The sequence below is a fragment of the Hyperolius riggenbachi genome, chromosome 8, assembly GCF_040937935.1.
Source record: "Hyperolius riggenbachi isolate aHypRig1 chromosome 8, aHypRig1.pri, whole genome shotgun sequence".
NCBI lineage: Eukaryota > Metazoa > Chordata > Amphibia > Anura > Hyperoliidae > Hyperolius > Hyperolius riggenbachi.
In genome coordinates, this window is record NC_090653.1 from 90,530,127 (window position 1) to 90,542,260 (window position 12,134).

The window sequence follows — 12,134 nt, forward strand, 5'->3', positions numbered from 1 at the left end:
TTCAGCCTTCCCCATATTCTATAAAATGAATGATTTGTACCTAGCACCAGGGGCGTTGCTAGACCCAAAGATCAGTGGCACGTGCCCCCGATCTCCCCCAAGCTGTTAAGTTTATGTAAATTTGGCTCCACCCACGACCACACCCACATTCTGGTGTGTGGCCACACATTTTCCGGCTGGAGTGTCTAAAAGTGCCCTGGATCTCTGAGGCAACCGGAACAGTCTGCAGTGTGATTGCAAGGAGTTATTTTTTCTGCAAGATTGTTGATTCAGACTGGCTTTGCTTTAAGTAGAAATTACTGATTTCAATGCCAACAAAATAACCACCCTTGCTTCATGCTTGAAGTTTTAGGTTTCACTTGCTATGCTTTTGTATCTGCCAGTGCCAGTTTTTACATTCCAGACATATTAACCACCCAAGCCTTGCTTTCTGGCACATAACAACCTGCATGCTAAACTTGAGACAGTGTTGAGGTTATCCAGAGAAATGGGCGATAATAAAATTATTTTTTATAAAGAGAGTTTCACATGTCTGAACTCCTGACACTGGATCTTGTGCTGCTGCCAACTGTGAAGTCATCACAATGCTTTAAGTCCGAGACTAATTAAGCCATCAGAAATGCCTTGTGACCAAGAGCAGGAAGTCCTTTCACTCATAACCAGAGGAACTGCAGGCAGGAGACTGCTTAGTCTAGCTGTAACCCTGCTGATGAGACCCTACCAGGATTGAAATATTCAAAAAAAAAAAAAATCAGAAATATCAAAATGTCTTAACCAAACGAAATAGGTTCTGCACATGCATATTATTATTGCGTGCAAAGCCCAGGGAATAATTCATGCATAAAAGTAGAAAGACACAGAATCCCTGACAAAAAAGGCTGCACCGCCAATGTAATCAGTTCAGTTCTTTAGACGATTACTGGTACAAAATTTAAAACCATATACAGTACATATAAACTTGCAAAACTAAATGGTGGAGGCCAAGCAAACAAGGCTGTCTCCTTGATGTTAAACAATGAATTCCTCTGACCAGCCCCTGGTGCAAAATGGATTCGGGTCCTGGGGTGGATGTGGGCAATACATTTGTAATGCTAAAGCTGGACGACACCAAGGTTGTGACAATTAGTGACACTACTAATTGAGTTTCCAAGACTGGATTCTAAAAAGGAGCCATGTCAGTGTGACATATAATCTGATTTATTCAGTTACAAAAGAGAGCAATTTATATTTTTCTGCCTTAATTGGTGATCAGTAGTGTGTCCTCAGCCAGATATAAAAAAGTGTTCTTGTTTTTATTTTTTCCAAGACAACCTGGCTGCATTCCACTTATATTTGACTCAGGGCTGTGGAGTCGGAGTCGTGGAGTCGGGCAATTTTGGGTGCCTGGAGTCGGAGTCGGAGTGGGGAAAAAATGCACCGACTCCGACTCCTAATGAATTTGTAACTGTAATTAAAATAGAAAATATGATAAAATGTTCTATTTCTCAGATAATAGTCATTAAAAATAATGTATATATACAGTATATATACAGTAATAGCTGTGCTTAGTCCACAAAAATGAAATAAACCAGTCAAAATTAGTTACTTGTGCTGCTTCAATAAAGCAGTCCCCGTATTTTTAAGGTCAGATATACATATCTGATTGTGACTGTATATATGATGTGTACACAGGAATCTCTTATATATACTAAATAACATCTATGCTGTAAGAATAAAGCCTGATGTGTAGCTGTGTCACTAATAGAGATGGTCAACGAGATGGAAATAATTCTGCATTGATGCTGATTTATGCAAATGTATGCACTCCCTTTGCTGATGAAATCAAATAATGTGATATGTTATTAAAATTTGGTTTGGTGACTACAAATTAAAGGGTAACTGAAACGGATGAAAAGTAAAGTTTTATACATACCTGGGGCTTCCTCCAGCCCCCTTCAGGCTAATCAGTCCCTCGCTGTCCTCCACCACCCGGATCTTCTGCTATGAGTCCTGGTAATTCAGCCAGTCAGCGCTGTCCGGCCACATGCCGCTCCCACAGCCAGGAACATTCTGCACCTGCGCAATAGTGCTGCACAGGTGTAGTATGCTCCTGGCGGCGGAGTGTGTGCATGCGCACTACGCCTGACTGGCTCAAGTACCTGGACTCATAGCAGAAGATCCAGGTGGTGGAGGAGGACATACAGGGACTGATTATCCTGAAGGTGGCTGGAGGAAGCCCCAGGTATGTATAGTACTATACTCTACATATGCACTCCCCACAGAGCTGCAGGAATCCACTGAGAATGCTGTCCACATTGAACACAGAGGTGTTGTCTGTTTACAATCTCCTCATTCCCCTGCAGAGTACCTGCACATCATTCTTACATGTACCCACACTTACATTGCCTAGGGCCTGATAGATGTTCTTTGTTCCGGTTTGTACCTTTTACAAGTACTCTTACCAAGGACTAGTTTTAGTCTAAAGGGAATAAATATAGTAGTCTACATATCCTTCTCACTTCAGTTGTCTTGTAAAATTCCTAAGCGTTGGCACTTAAGAGACGAATTTCATGTTACATACTTTTAATCAACAAAATTGTAATACGCAAATTAGAGGAGTCGGAGTCGTGGAGTCGGAGTCGGTGGAATCCTAAACTGAGGAGTCGGAGTCGGTGGATTTTTGGACCGACTCCACAGCCCTGATTTGACTACCTCGATTTAGTATTGGATTATTAACCCTTGTAATGTAAAAAAAAGGGGGGGTCCTCAATCAAGTTCTTAGTAGGACTAGGGTACTCATGTTTATCTCATGTCACATATCAGTTCAGGTACACTTTAAGATGAAATTCAACCACACAACTGTCACAGAAAGGTCAAGTATTAGAGCCCGTCAAGCTTTTATTGTTCTTATTGCCAATTCTTGTCCCAGTAATAACAGTTGGAGAGAACTCATCGCACACAAAGAAATTTCCGGTAGCATCGTGGGTACATGCCTTTACAGGTGGTACTTCCCTCCATTTGGAGAGATTTCACCCAAAGTCTCTCTCTGCCACATGGACAGGGAAATCTCTACAGTAAAGACGCCAGCATCCAATCAAGCAAGGTGGCTGACTGCAGAGGATGTAGGCGTGACAGGATATGGGACCCACCTAGCGCGCGCGCGTGCGTGTGTTATTGTACCCACACAAGGCTAGTTGTGGGCAGGGGGCACACTTGGCTCTGTATTACCAGCGTAATAAAGCAAGAAGAATAGCATATATAGTTTTTGTCTTGTCAAAGCAAACAAATGCCCTCAGAAGACCACAGCAGCTGCTGACCTTCTTGGTGTCCACCTCCAGCTGTGATAAGCAGGGCTCAGACTTACTATGCCCATCTGCCAGGGCTTCAACTTATTCCACCCAAGGAACACCTCTAGCACTCTTACTGCCCACACTGACATGTACGACTATACCTTATTTAAAATAAAATAAGTTAATACAGTTCAGTAATCTCTATATTCCTAAATCTTCAGACACAAAGCAATAAACTGGGGGGTGATGGGACACAAGTAAGGCTTCAGTCAGCATAGATTCTTCAGAGGATAAAGAATTCTTGCTGGAACCCATTAATCTCCTAGGAGCAGAGATTAGTCACTTGCTGCACTTGTAATCAGAATGACAGGGAAGGCACACAGCATTTTCTCCTGCACGTCTCAGATGAGTGTTCAAACACACATGCAAGTCTGAACATTTGGGCATTGTTCACTGTATATGTGGAAACTGTATTTTTCCACATACGGTACACACAGTCGTGGGAACACAATGCTCAGGTTTATCCACTGGGCTCATTTTTACCAAATGTATTGTTCTGTTAACAAAAAAAATAAATAAGAAAAAAAAAAATATGGTGACAGGCTGTTTTTTTTAATTCACAATGTACAATTTAGTATTATATAGTGGTGACATCCAGGGCTGTGGAGCCAAAGTAATTTTTGGGTACCTGGAGTCAGAGGTTTCATAAACAGAGTCGTCGGATGACATTTGTAGCAACTCCACAGCCCTCGGAAGTATTAGACTAAGGAGTCTGAGAAATGTTTGGTACCTGGAGTCTGTTTCATAAACTGAGGAGTCAGATGAATTTTGTACTAACTCCACATACACAATATACAGTCGTCAGTTCCATTATTAAATATATTTATAATAGACACAGGCGTGCAAATGCTTAAGATCATCCTCAAAGCAACTTAATAGGTGCCTTGGGGCTGCAAAGAGACTAAGGGCGTAGTTGACGCTAGCCCACGCAAAATCTTACTATTAAAAAAAACAAGTCGGGTGGCCATCAAGGGTGGGTCAAACGTTGGTTACTTGCTTAGGGCCCCATTTCACCATAATCTGTCAATGTGCAAAAACAAAGGTGTAACAAATTGTAATTCAAGCCAACAATACCAACCCTGAGAGGGTGAAATAAATTCTGGTAGTGATCAACGTACTGAATTATTTAATTTTGTGGCTTGAAGTTTTCACCTAGTGATGCATGGTAAGCAGCGCTAGACAAATTCAATGTCCTACCTGTGCCGCCCAGGAGACAGCAGCACTGACAGAGAAAAACTGAAAACTTAGGTGCTAGTTTTTGTTCTTAAAGGGAACCTGAAGCGAGTAAAATTATTTAAAATAAACACATGACGTAGCTGCAAATGAATATTACATACTAACCTCACCGCCAGTTCCTCTCAGAAGCTCACCATTTTCTTCTTACAGTGATCCCTTCCAGTTCTGACAATATTTTGTCAGAACTGAAATATGCCAGTTGCTGTCAGTTATATATATCAGCAGCTGTCAGTTACAACTGAATGTGCAAGGTAATGTCCATGTTTCCCTATGGCTCAAGTGGGCAATATTTCAGTTTAACAGTGTGCTGACCAGGAAGTGGTTTTGGGGTAATGCCATTTTTAAAATGAAGGACAGAGAATTCCATTGATCACAGTGGACAAATAGGAGCAGGAGAGGAGAAAGATTGAGGAGTAGACTACACAGGAGGCAAGTATGACCTGTGTATGTTTATTTTGACTTTTTATTCTCAGTTCAGGTTCTCTTTAAAGTGGTACGAAACTAAAATGTAATTACTGGTTTAAAACATTAAAGTGTAACTGTCGGGCATAAAATTAAAAATCAATTCTTTATTATTATCTGGTAAACAAGTAATACGGATGCTAATCAGGCAACCCAAACGTTAAAATCTCTATGACTTTTCTTGTTTATAAATGATCATTCCCCAGTTTACCTGACTCTTATTTGGTACGTTGCCGCACAAAGGAAGTTGCAGGGCATGCTGGGTTGTCTTTTTTTGCTTCTTTATTTCCCCTCAGACTTTAATGTACAGAAGCAAAAAATGACAACCCAGCATGCCCTGCAACTTCCTCTGTGTGGCGACATACCAAATAAGAGTCAGGTAAACTGGGGAATGATCATTTATAAACAAGAAAAGTATTAGAGATTGTAACTTTTGGATTGCCTGGTTAGCATCCTTATTACTTGTTTACCAGATAAAAATAAAGAATTGATTTTTGATTTTATGCCCGACAGTTACTCTTTAAATACAACATAAAACCAAAAAGGGAATAAAAACCTATGACTAGTGCTCAAGTTACAGGAAGGGTTAACAATTCAAACTTTCACTTCACTTTAGAAGGGATTTGATAAGATTGCCCTTGTCAGATTGTGTTGGGCTGAGTAAACAATGCAGATAAGCTTCTGCTGTATCCAGGGGGAAACAGGGGTGTACGTACTGTATATGTACACCACTGGTTAGATCCGCGCACAGCTCACCCTGCTGCCAATCAAATCCCTGCTGGCATAAAACACTATTCCCCCTCCAAGTCGTAGCAACTCGGAGGGAGGAGTATATCGGGGTCCAGCTATCACCCTTACGCACAATATAACATTACTGATCTGGGGCCCCTAGTTTTGGCGCTCAAAACTTTCTCTACCTTTATTTGCCCAGAAATTACTTAAATTATGAGATACAGTAATCTGATAACCTATTTTACAAGTTGAAATCTCAATGAAATCTTTGACACACAAAAGACAACCATATTTCTCCAGTTTTTTTTTTTATACTTTACTGTTATGTGCATATTAAGCATAACCATTCTTTCGAAAAGAAACTGACACAGACAGAAGTGTCAAAATGTTCTGCCACTAAATGGATTGCAGTCTCTTGCCCGAGACTTGTTTTTAATCGATTGCCCTGGCAGAATTTACGCCATCATGTGTACACAGCTTGCTATCTACAAAAACTTTTTTTTTTCCCAATAAGAAGAAAAACCACCAAAAGGCATTTAATTCACTTTGAGGCCTGGGATCTACTAGCAGCCTTTTCTAAGTGCGTGTAATTTGAAAAGCTCTTGCTAATGTAATGCTATGGGTGTGATCCCACTTGAGGGATGTGATTTTTAAAAAATCCCCCATAGCATTACATTAGCAAAAGCTTTACAAATCACAAGAGCTTTCAAAAACAGTGTCCCAGGCCTTACACAAACTTTTATTAGACTGCAGTCATGGACAGTCACAGCCTGATATTCCTCAGGTGCTGTGGAAGTACAACGACGCTCTAGCAGGTGTAGGAAGAGCACGTTCTGCTCAGTAGACCAGATCTTCATTGGTTTATCAGCAGGAAACCATAAAGAGAAATTCTGCTAAAGTGATTGGCTGCTACAACTTTAATTGCTGTAATTGGCCAAATAGTGGGGATATACTGTAGTCATTATTTCTACCTATGTCAACCAACCATTGTACTGTAATTTGAGAACTTCTGAAAAAGCAACCAATCACGTTAGCAGAAGATCCCTATGATGTTTCCCTCTGGGTCACCCCAACCATTAGGTTTTTTTTAAAGTATACTTAGATACAGTAGAAGGAGGCACTCAACAGGCAGGAACTTGCGTTCAATGTTATTGCATGTCGATACACACTACATGTTTCGGGCTCCGCCCTTCATCAGGTGCCCGAAACATGTAGTGTGTATCGACATGCAATAAAATTGAACGCAAGTACCTGCCTGTGGAGTGCCTCCTTCTACTGTATCTAAGTATCACTGTGTGGAGCAGGGGCGGTGTACCTGCCTGGAGGAGTTGCAACGGCACAGCCAAGAGCTGCCCAGCACAGTGTGGTTCACGTATGGGAGTGCAGCCAGGTGCTTTCAGAGGATCCCGATGAGAAGCTGCAGGAGGACCTGGGAAGCACCCAGAGGATCCAGAAGCTTTCCTCTGCAGAAGTATCTTAGGCCTGGGGCACACCAGAAGAGTTTTTCTGAGCGTTTTGAGTTTTTAAATCTGCTGCTAATGTTATCCTGTGTCTGTGCACACTGGAGCAATGAGGTTTTGTAAAAAAACCCCATAGCATTACATTGGGAAGAGCTTTTAGAGGTTTCAAAAGCTCTTCCCAATGTAATGCTATGGGTTTTTTTACAAAACCTCATTGCTCCAGTGTGCACAGACACATAGGATAACATTAGCAGCAGATTTAAAAACTCAAAACGCTCAGAAAAACTCCTCTGGTGTGCCCCAGGCCTTACTTTTGCTTTCATTGAACTCACAGGGTTGCTTTAAATCTGATTATCCCTCTGATAAGATCCAGTTCAGCCACTGCTAATTCAGTGCTAGTCTAATTTAGGGAACCTTGCAGAAAACCTCATAAGGAAGAGTTCTCCAAAGCACCCCCTACAGCATTTAGCATTGTGACTGGTCAAATAGTGTGGGCGTAGTTTACTACAACCTTTCTGAAACCTATCAGTTTGAGGGGGTGCTGTCTATCCAATCACATTAGTGGGATTTCCCTAAATTGCCGTAAAATCGGATCATTTCATTGTATTGTGTGTGGCTACCTTTAGAGGATTCCTGCAGGGTCCCCTAAAACAGACTAGTGCCAATTCCAGAAACTGCAGATGGAAAAGGTGCGATTTCAGGTCACAGTTCCATTCATAAGTATTCCACAGTTAGGAGGAGAGACCGCGTCATAGCAATATGGGTTGCAGAGGTCTTGACCACGCCGGAGGGGCCAAAGGGGCCCTTCCTGTGCTTGCAATGATCACTTTTAAAGATGCTTTGAATGATAATAATCGTTAACACACTGTTTCCAATCCCCTTCTTGCACCTCTGACACTGTGGTTGTCCTTGGCAGGTTTCAGTGTGCCATATCAATTGCTATGTAGAGTGCTGGGGGGGGGGGGCATGCAAACTTTCACCGGGGCCCATAGCTCCTTAGCTACGCCACTGAGGAGAGATCATAGATCTGGTCACCTCATCAGGAGAAACATTAGTGTTCAGCCACAAAACATTCACCCTGATTCATTCAACACACTCCCCATTAACTTGGATAGCAATCTGAGATCTGCAGCAGCCTACAGGCACAGCAGCCACTGCCAGGCGTGGTGGGGGCTGTCTGGATGAGGTCACTCATGTCTCTGGTAACATAGGCATGCCTCAGCTCAGAAGCAGGCAATGTGTGGCTCTATGCTAGCAGTGTAGAAGTTGCAGAGCATGCTGGAGCCTGTAGTTCCTCCCCAGCTAGGTGGCAGCATAGTGGCTCAGGATCTCACCTTGTTGCTGAAGACTTTCCTGTATAGCTGGCAGATGGCAGGGAATGGTCAGTCAGCAGGTCCTGTTACTCTGCAGCACTGCAGGTGGCCATGGCTTCCAGTCCATAGGATGTCTGTACAGAAGACCTTCCCACAGCCAGGCACATACTACAGCCTGCCTAGAGCTCACTGTCACTTCCCAGTCCTCATTGCTCCATGTCTGCGGCACAGATTTGCTGTCTCCTGCCACCTCTGTATTGTTGTTGCAAAGAGACTCCAGACAGGAAACGGAATCGAGGATTACACCGCTAGCCAATAGGAGCGCAGCTTTTCTCGAGTGACACGGAGGTTAGCCAATCAGAGACAACGCTGCCCGGGTCTGTGGAAAAGATGCTGCTCTGTCTGTGAAAGAAAGCTCGCATGGCACTCTCAAAATTGCTAGCCTCAGGGGGAAAGCGACGCTGGAGGGATGAGCCAATGGGCAAGAAGAAGGAGGACGACGTCACAATAGGAGGGTGTGGCTTAGATAGAAAGAATGAATGCAAGAGCAAAAGGGGCGGGCTTTCAAGCTCGAACTGTCACTCACAAGTTGGATCTGTATTTGCATGTTGCATTTTAGGAATTTACAGTAGTATGCAGAAAAGTACGCCACATTTCATCAGATTATCATTAGGGACTGAATAAGAATTACTTTTAAAATTGATATCTTTTAAAACTCAGTTACAGACAGTGCAGTTTGCAGTTAAAGGGAACCTGAGACGAGTTTAAAAAAAAAAAAGGTTTTATACATACCTGGGGCTTCCTCCAGTCCCCTTTAAGCTGCTTGGTCCCTCGCTGTACTCAGCTACCTGGATCCTCTGCTAGGTGGCTTGGTAATTTAATTGTCCAATTGCGCTCCCGTCGTCTGGAGAGTTCTGCGTCTGCACACTATGCAAAACACTCATAGCCGCGGGAGCGCAAAGGCCGGAATGTGCCTGCACCAGCTTGCAAAATTGTCCTAGTGGAGGATCCAGGTGGCGGAGGACAGTGAGGGACCAATCATGTTGGAGGAAGCCCCAGATATGTATAATTTTTCTTTTTTGTCACCTCAGGTACACTTTTAGGCTGGTTTCACAGTGGGACGTTACAGGCGCACGTTAGAGCAGCCTGTAACGCACCCCCACCGCACAGCAATGATAAATCAATGGGCTGTTCACAGTGTCCACGTTGCGTTACACAGTAACGCTTCACGTCAAGATCAACGTACTTTATATGCGGCTAAGCCGCGTTAGTCTGTTTGCACATGCTCAGTACGGGTGGTTTTTATTTTAGGGGCGGAGATGAGGCGGGGAGAGGCCGCTACATAGCCAGGCATGGCTACTTATTATTCACTGCACTTGCAGTGTATACTTCCTGGAGTGGCCGCTGATTGGCTGGCGGGACCATGTGATGCGGAGAGCTCCGCTCACGTGGTCTCCGCAGCGCCTCCGACAGAGCAGGCGCACCAAGAGCTGCTTGTAACGCGGCTCTTGGTAGCGTCCTGCTCCAACACCACCAGGCGTTGCGTTAGGGGCACGTTATTTGCCCTATAACGTCCCCTAAACGCAACGTCCTGGTGTGTTAGTAGCCTTAGGCTGTGTTCAAATCTGAACGGGAATCGCGCAGTTCCCACTCACCGCAAACCGCTAGCGTTTTTTAAAACCACTTAGCACATGGTCTGCTATGGCACAACACAGCACATGAGTGATTCCCCCCTCCATCTTCCCCCCACCAACAGAGCTCTCTGTTGGTGGGGTCTGATCGCCCCCATATTGTTTATTTATTTTTATAAATATTTATATCATTAATTTTTAAATAAAATTTACAATTTTATTTTTTTTTACATTACCCTCCCTCCCTCTCCTCAGCCAGCCAATGAGGCGATCATCAGCGATCAGCCTACTCGCGATCTCCTGCTAGCCCCATAGACAGCCGTTCACGCCAATCGGTGTGGAGCGGTCCTGAGGCTGCCACACTGCTCACGCCAATTGGCGTGGAGCAGTCGGCAAGCAGTTAAAGGGATACTAAGCAGCTTTTAAAAACACAATTTGCACTTACCTGGGGCTTCCTCCAGCCCACCATAGCCTGCGAGGTCTCCCATCGTCCTCCTGGCTCCTCTCTCGGTCCTGCAGGGGCCTCTGTTAATCGGCAACTTCGGCCTGAAGTCAGCAGTACGAGTCCCAGCCGCGTACGATACCCATCATCTCACCGGCGGTTGCGCGACATCACACCGGCCCAACATCAGAGTCTCCTGCACATGCGCGGTTCAAAGTGGTGTGAAAAAATGCAGCCGACCCGCAGTTTTTTTCACTGCACTTGAATTCAGAAGCAGCCTATTGATTTTAATAGGGTGTGATTTAGTGATGAGCGTAATTACCTAATTACGATTACACAAAATTTCATGTAATCCGCAAAATTACGATTATGGGCGTAACTGAAAATTCATAGTTTCGCGAAATTATGTGAAATTTCACGTTTATGAGGAATTTCATAATTACGATCATTTTTCGGAACTATGATCATTTTTGTAATGGAAACAAATCGGAGTTTTGTGTTTAACGTGGAAATTCAGCCGTTCTCGAAATTGTGTTCCAGTCCAGAGCCTCCTGATACATTTAAAGTGACAACACATGCAGGGACCTTTGCATTATCAGATATTGCAAGGCTTAAAACCAAGTGTCTCAGCATGCATGACCGCTAAGTACACCTTGACAAAGAGCACCTGTCTTAGAAGGGGCTGGTGGTAGAGCCTCCTGATACATTTAAAGCCACAGCACGTGCAGGGGACTTTGCATTATCAGTAATTGCAATTAGGAATTGCAATCAATGAGTGACTTTCCTGAGTTTAGTGATTACTTACATTTGCATAATTACTGTTAAAAATGTAATTATGTCCATTTTGGAAAGCAAAATGACTATTTCTATAGAAAACACGAAAATACGAAACTTCGCGCTAAACACGAATTTGCGCAGAAATTTTGCTTACATAATTCTGAATTACTGTTTGTATGACAATTACGAAATTACGAATTCGCAACGTAGCTGCAAAATTCGTGTCCGTAATTAAGGAAACACAAAATTACGCAAATTGCGGCTCAACACTAGTGTGATTGCCCATCTGAATTTTGGGGGCTTCCCTTCGCATTGCCCCTAGAGGAAAACGAGCCCTTGCAATCAACCTAACAGTATAGCTAAGTGATTCCCATTATGCAGATCATAGGCATCTTGAAGCAGAGCCAGGACAAGGTTCTCCAGCACCCAAGGCTGGTCTTCTTGATACATTTAAACAAAAGTGGGGACACTGAGAGCTCAATATAGTGTAGTAAGCAAAACAATAGGTTGGAATTGAAAAGTATATAGTGTATATACTCACAAAAGTGGGTTACCGCCTAGGTAACCACTGTATAGGCAGGTGAGGAGATTAGACCTGTCCTCAGGAGGTGGTGGTGGACTCGCCTCCTTGAAGTAGACAAGATACTGTCAGCTTTTTAACAACAACAAGTTTATTTATATACTCCAGACAACCATGCAACGCGTTTCGCAGGTATATTCCTGCTTTCTCAGGCAATAACAAGTAGGAGTAC

The 12,134-nt window shown here is 43.4% G+C and overlaps 1 protein-coding gene across 2 annotated transcripts in view; it reads right to left on the bottom strand.

Annotated features, from left to right (window-relative positions):
* LOC137528256 (zinc finger protein 75A-like) overlaps positions 1-8,802 on the bottom strand; it is a 29,442-nt gene extending 20,640 nt beyond the window's left edge. For both annotated transcript variants that reach the window (XM_068249539.1, XM_068249538.1), the window contains exon 1: positions 8,554-8,802. The gene's annotated coding sequence lies outside the window, so the exon portion shown is untranslated. The remainder of the gene's footprint in view (positions 1-8,553) is intronic.
* Between the last annotated feature and the right edge of the window lie 3,332 nt (positions 8,803-12,134).